At 37.3% G+C, this 6,760-nt stretch overlaps 1 pseudogene; it reads left to right on the top strand.

Moving 5' to 3' along the window:
- The first annotated feature begins 2,764 nt into the window (after positions 1–2,764).
- On the top strand, positions 2,765–6,698 carry LOC110705675 (annotated as a pseudogene).
- Positions 6,699–6,760: the final 62 nt, after the last annotated feature.

The raw sequence follows: 6,760 nt of genomic DNA, 5'->3' as shown, positions 1-6,760 counted from the left end.
TTTTTTTTTTTTTATTTCAAGTTCTGATAATCTACATTCTTGATTTTTTCTTTTGATCTCCAGTTCAGGTAGTTCTCCATCTTCAAATCTCCTTCAAGCCGTCAAAGGTAATTACTTTTTCCTTTTTGTTTTTTTTAATACAGTTTTTCTGTTTTTGTATTTGATTATTGTTGTTGTTCTTGCTTGAATATAGTCGAAATATGCCTAAAATGAGTAAAATCTGTTGTTGATTGTATTTTTGTTTTTTACGGGAAAATGGTAGATTTGTGCTGTTTTGTTGTTTATTATGCTCGATTTAAAAGTAATGATGATGGGTTGTTCAGATTATGTGATTATTATTGTTGGAATACATGCATTGTTTATTTATTGGGATTTTAGCTTTATATTTTTAACCCATATTGTTGGAATACAAGCATTGTATATGATTGGCTTAAAGTTAGTACTTAAAATGTACACATATGTGACTGTATCGTATATAACTTTCTATATTCTGTTAGGATATATGTTGTAATAACGTTTGTTGTATAATTCTGAATTTTGAAACATTGACTAGTGCAAATAAAATTCTGAAATATGAACTATCTATTTAGTTGAATTTTGGTATTGAGTGAATAGGATTCACTGTCGTGACTTCAGTGTCAGTCACATGAGACAATGCATGCTTAATTGCTCACTATTAGTAGAATCTGTCACTTAATTTGGTACTTATAAGTTATAAATGCTGTTTTTTTTTATTTCAGTCATGTCTCGCGAGTATGATGAATTTGACTATGAGAGGCAATCAAATTTAGATACTGTTAGCTCTCAAGCTGCCTCTGTCTCGGTTGATGATGCTAGTAATACCGGCACTATCAATCCTTCTGTTAATAAACGTCAAAGAACCGCAGGTATATGGAAGCATTACACTTTTTTTGTAAAGACGATAGGTAATGAAAATGTAGATTATGCTCGTTGTAAATTGTGTGGCAAAGAATATAAAGCACCTGGTAAAGCGGGTACTTCAACTTGTAGAGCTCATATTAATGCATGTTTGGAAAAGCATGGTCTCCAGTCCGGTAACGAATCACAATTTGACCAAAAAACTTATTTACAAAAGTTTGCCCTTGTCATTTATTTTCAGACTTGCTGGCAGTATTTCTTAAGTTTTTGTTAAAATAACCATTGCTCGGTGATGTAAATCTGAGAGCAATTTTAAAAAACAAAAGCTATAATTTTGAAGTTGCTTGAACTTGTTATGAGCTGCTGCCTGCTGGTAGTGCTTTTGCCTTTTGGTTGTTGTCTCTGCTGAGTTGTTATTGCCTATATTGTTGCCTGCATGAGCTGGTTCCTGCCTCCTGCCAGCTTGAGGTGCTGTGTTGCTGCCTTTTGTGTTATGAATTTATGATAAGTTTTGTTGCTGCTGTTTCTTATGCTTGCTGTTTTAATTTTTCTTGAATCATCGTTGCCCTTGTCATTTATGTTGAGACTTCAATATATATGTACTTGCTGGCAGCATTTTTCAAGTTTTAAGTTAAAACAGCCATTGCTCAGTGATGATACGATAAACGTAAATCTGAGAGCAATTTTGAAAAACAAAAATAAGTTCCTGCTGAGTCCCTTCTGCTTATATTATTCCTTGCTTCGGATAAGTTGCTGATCTGTTATTGCGTGTGCTGGTTCCTGCTTGTTGCTGCTATTTCCTCTGCTCTTGGGTGCTGGGCTGCTGCTTCAAGATTCTGCTTCAAGAATCTGTTCCCAAATCACTCACATTCTCACTCCTCCCTTCATCTTATCATGTATCATTTTTTGCAACCCTAAACTTGATGATGTTTCAGTTGATAAATCTGAAATCTAATCTGGGTAGTAGTGATAGTAGTTTCATTATGTATTGGTATATGTATTGTGAATTTTAATCAATGAAAATGGTGACTTTTTTTAATTGCTTGTTGATATTACTCTAATTTTAATGTTATTTATCTCCAATCTTATGTTATCTTATTGGATGATCATGAATATCAAGGAACAATGAAGATAATTTGGGTGGACTTTATTACTGGAATGAAAAGATACAAATGATATATCTTGTAATTAAAATAAATAAGTAATCTAAAACGATATTAATAATGTCGTTGGCCTAGATCTAGGTGATATAAACCTTTGTATAAACCTAAGCCGTTTGATTAGATCTACATTTATTAACATTAATTATTTAATTGTATTTACTATTTAGCCATTTAGGTTGTAAATAATTCAATTTGAATTAAGCAGTTTGTAATTGGATAAGTTTAAACAGGTTGCGATTCGAAAACAGTTCGATTTTAACGGTTTAACGGGTTATGGCAGTTCTGTTTAGACGGTTAGCGGATTATAACGGTTCGGTTTATACGCGCGGTTTAAACGGTTTCGGTTCATAAACGGGTCGGTTTAAACAGTTAGCGGATTACAAATGGTTCGGTTTAAACGGTTTTTTTTCGGTTTAAACGGTTTCGGTTTATAAACGGTTCGGGTCATTAACGGGTTTATAAACCATTCGGTTCGGTTTCGTTTCGGTTCGGATTTGCGCAGTTTGGTTTGTTATCGGTTTACGGTCCGTAACGGGTTGACATTGAGCGGTTCAATTCGGTTTCGGTTTGATATTGAACGGTTCAGTTCGGTTTTCGGTTTACATTTATCGGTTTATAAACGGATCGGTCCGTGATGGTTCGGTTCGGTAACGGGCGGTTTCACGGTTCGGTTTGAAAAGTCCCACCCCTATATGAGGGACATTAATATTACGGTAAATCAAATTATTTCTAGTTGGAAGACCATTAAGTAGCAGTTGCCAAATAAATATCTTTAGTTTTGGAGCAATATCAAGTTTCCAAATCCAAAACATGTATGCTTGTAACCAGTGTGAGTTGACTCTTTCACGAAACATACTTGATTTAAGCAGAATTTCTCCATAAATGTGAAATTTGGGATTAATTTCATTTGAATTTCATTGGAATTTGGAGGGCAAGAGAGAGGGGAAGGGTACACAGCAGAGCCGACCAGTAGTATACTGCAGTAAAGTCTGGAGTTGCAGCTTCGTTTATATCTCTTCTTTTCACACACATTCTCTCTTTCTCAATTTTTTCTTAAATTGATTTACAGTAGATAGAGTTGAATCTATCCATTTTTTTATTTGTTTAATCACATTGCTAATACCTTACTTAGGTTTCAAGATTGACTCATTTGTTCGATTTATTAATCTTTTGGTAAGTTTTCTAATTTTATTTGTTGTTTAATTGTTTGGGTTCTTGAGATCCATTGCTTTCAATTTCTGTTTTGTCAATTCTTGTATAATCACTCGTAAAAACATCAATGCAAGCTTTGAAACTAATTTATAGCATACCGTGTACTCAGTTTCACATTTTTTTTTAATAAAGATTTTACCTTTGATAAAAATGGGGTTGACAATTTGGTTGAATAATTAAAGGAGACAAATTTCTTAATTATCACTCTTTGTTTTCTTCATTTGTGTTATCAATTTGAGAATTTTAGTATAATTGTTCATCTTTTGCCCTTATTAGTTGTTGCAAATTGGTATGATCACTTACAAAATTTATGTTTTTTTTGTTTGCAATTGATGATGCTTTGATTGTTTTAGGGTTTCTTGATTCTGATAAGGTTTATAGAAATCAAATTTTGAGACTGTGATTAAATGGATGACTACCCATTTCCTTTTTATTTGTTTATTTGTTGAAGGGGGCATATTCAGTATTGTGCAGATTGATTATTTAGGTTAAATAAAATTCTTGTCTTTGTTGATTGAATTAGATTTTTCTTAATTGTGAATGTCCTTTCTGCCTACCTACTGTACTTTGAGTTTAGATGCTGTGATTCTATACTAGTGGTTTGTAGGATATTTGATTTTGTGAGCATCTGATTTCTTATTATTTGGGTATCTTATCTGATGGAATTTTCTTATCTTGTTGGGTATTCTAGTTGTGTCTATTAAACTATGTGTGGTTGTCCGGATCGAACAAACACCACGGTTGATTCCGAGCAATCTCCTCCTCAACACAATTCTAACACAACCATGAAGGAACCCAACCATGTTTTTGCTGAGTTAGAAAACTGTTTTTCCAACATACTAGAGCTTGCTGCCAATGATGATGTTCAAGGGTTCAATAAGATCTTAGAGCATGATGCTTCTGCGTTATGTCAAGCTGGTTTATGGTATGGCCGGCAGATGGGCTCTAGGCAAATGGTTCTCGAGCATCGAACACCCCTCATGGTTGCTGCTACTTATGGAAGCTTGGATGTTTTGAAGCTAATACTTGCTCAACCTGGGGTTGATGTCAACTTTTCGGACATCCCAGACAAGAGTACTGCCCTGCACTGTGCAGCTTTGGGTGGATCAGTTGATGCTGATGAAGTTGTGAAGCTGCTGCTGGAATCTGGAGCAGATGCCAATGCGTTGGATATGAATGGTCATTGCCCGTTTGATATTATTATATTGTTGTCCCTCCCAAACTCCCTAGCAAAAGAGTTTCATTAGAATACCTCCTTGCAAACAATGATTCTCACAGGTCCATTATTGGGCCTAAGCTGCGTGTATCGGTTAGGAGTTCGGGTACTAGCTCCCCGACTCTGTCTTCATCACCCGGGAACGACTCATCGTCTTGTCCATCAGATTCAATGTTATCTCCAAAGATCCTGAAGCCGTCAGATCATTCTATTAACCAGCCACTAGAAAAGAAAGAATACCCCATTGACCCTTCTCTTCCTGACATAAAGAACAACATCTATGCAACTGATGAATTCCGTATGTTCTCTTTCAAGGTCAGGCATTGCTCTCGCGCATACTCCCATGATTGGACTGAGTGCCCTTTTGTTCATCCAGGAGAAAATGCACGACGAAGGGATCCAAGGTGTTATAATTATAGTTGTGTTCCTTGTCCTGAATTTCGGAAGGGCACATGTAGAAGGGGCGACTTGTGTGAATATGCTCATGGGGTATTTGAGTGCTGGCTTCATCCTGCTCAATACAGAACAAGGCTATGCAAGGATGGGACAAGCTGCAATCGAAGGGTATGTTTTTTTGCCCATCTCCCTGCGGAGCTAAGGCCAATTTATGTGTCGACAGGATCAGCTGCACCTTCACCACGTGCATCGGCCTCTGCTGCCACTGTCATGGACATGGAAGCTGCCATGAATCTCTTCCCGGGTTCCCCGTCAGCTATCTCAGCCATGTCACCATCGCCATTTTCTCCACAGTGCCTGTCACCTCCCACCAACGCCTGCTCAAATTCTCCTTTGCCCCCGCAACAAAATTTTCCTACACTTCATCTTCCTGGAAGCAACCTTCAATCAAGTCGTTTGAGATCTTCACTTAGTGCCAGAGACATTTCACCTGAGGACTATAATATGCTATGTGATTTTGATGTACAGCAGCATTTGTTAGATGACCACATGGCTAGTTTTTCACAGCAACGGTCTAACCCTTCTTCCTTGATGCGTGGTGTTCGAACAAAGACGTTAGCTCCTTCTAACCTGGAGGAGCTATTTTGCTCTGAGATTGCCTCATCTCCTCGTTATTCTGACCAGGCAGCAGCTTCTGTTTTCTCCCCAACCCACAAGTCTGTGCTACTCAATCAGTTCCAACATCAGCAGAGTTTTTTGGCACCTATTAACACATCAAATATTTACTCACCCAAGAGTGCTGAGCATCCCTTGTTACATGCTTCTTCTTTCAATGTCTCTTCTCCGGGAAGGATGTCCCCACGAAGTGTTGAACCTATCTCACTAATGAGTGCTAGACTTTCTGCTTTGGCACTTCGTGAGCACCAGCAGCAGCAGCAGCTGCGCAGCTTTAGTTCTAGGGAGTTAGGAATCAAACACACATCCTCTTTGGTCGGATCTCCTGTCAATTCTTGGTCAAATTGGGGATCACCGAATGGGAAGGTGGATTGGTCAGTTAATGGTGGGGGTGATGAAATGGGTCCATTGAGGAGGTCGTCCTCATTTGAGCTTGGGAACAATGGAGAAGAACCAGACCTATCTTGGGTCCAATCTTTGGTAAAGGAATCTCCCCCTGAGATGGAAGAAAAACATGTTGCCGCTGTTTCTGGTGCTATTTCATCTAGTGAGGGATTGGCTACTAAAACGTCAAAGGATCCAACGGATTATTCTGTAGTAGGTGCATGGCTAGAGCATATGCAGCTTGATCAGATTGTAACACAGTAAGATACTCTTCTATCTTCTTTTTTGCTCTTGATTGAGGTAGAAAGAACTAGTGTAGTATATATTATAAACCTTTATTTGGAGAATTTTTTCCCATATTTTATTTTGGTGTAGTTGGGATTCATGAAGTATTTTGGTTATTAGTCATTTATTGTAATAGCCAAGGGGGACGAAATCACTTTTAACTGGGTGTACAGCAAGTGAACTGTGAACCCAACTCAGGAATGATCTTCCCGAGCCCTTTGGAGTGTAGGACTAATTTTCCTTACATATTTTTGACGTAGAAATTACCTAAACTGAGTGGAAGAATCGGAGTAATCCTTGTTTCTTTATTGGTTGATGGTTACTAAGCAAGAAAGGTTAGAGGTTCTTTTGGTCCTGTTATGTCATATTTTGAGCAAGTGCCTTAATGTGTATAATATTTGAAATGATCTTGTAATTGGAAACACAACTCTTGATTATGTAAAACTATAAATTATTATTTCAATAAAGTCACATACATTTGAAGGTGATATTTGTTTTTCTATTGCATTTGTTTGATCTGTTGGTAATGTGTTATCGAGAGATGAACCTA

This window comes from Chenopodium quinoa, unplaced genomic scaffold (genome assembly GCF_001683475.1).
Source record: "Chenopodium quinoa cultivar QQ74 unplaced genomic scaffold, ASM168347v1, whole genome shotgun sequence".
Taxonomy (NCBI): Eukaryota; Viridiplantae; Streptophyta; class Magnoliopsida; order Caryophyllales; family Amaranthaceae; genus Chenopodium; species Chenopodium quinoa.
This window is presented reverse-complemented; position numbering and strand designations above follow the sequence as displayed.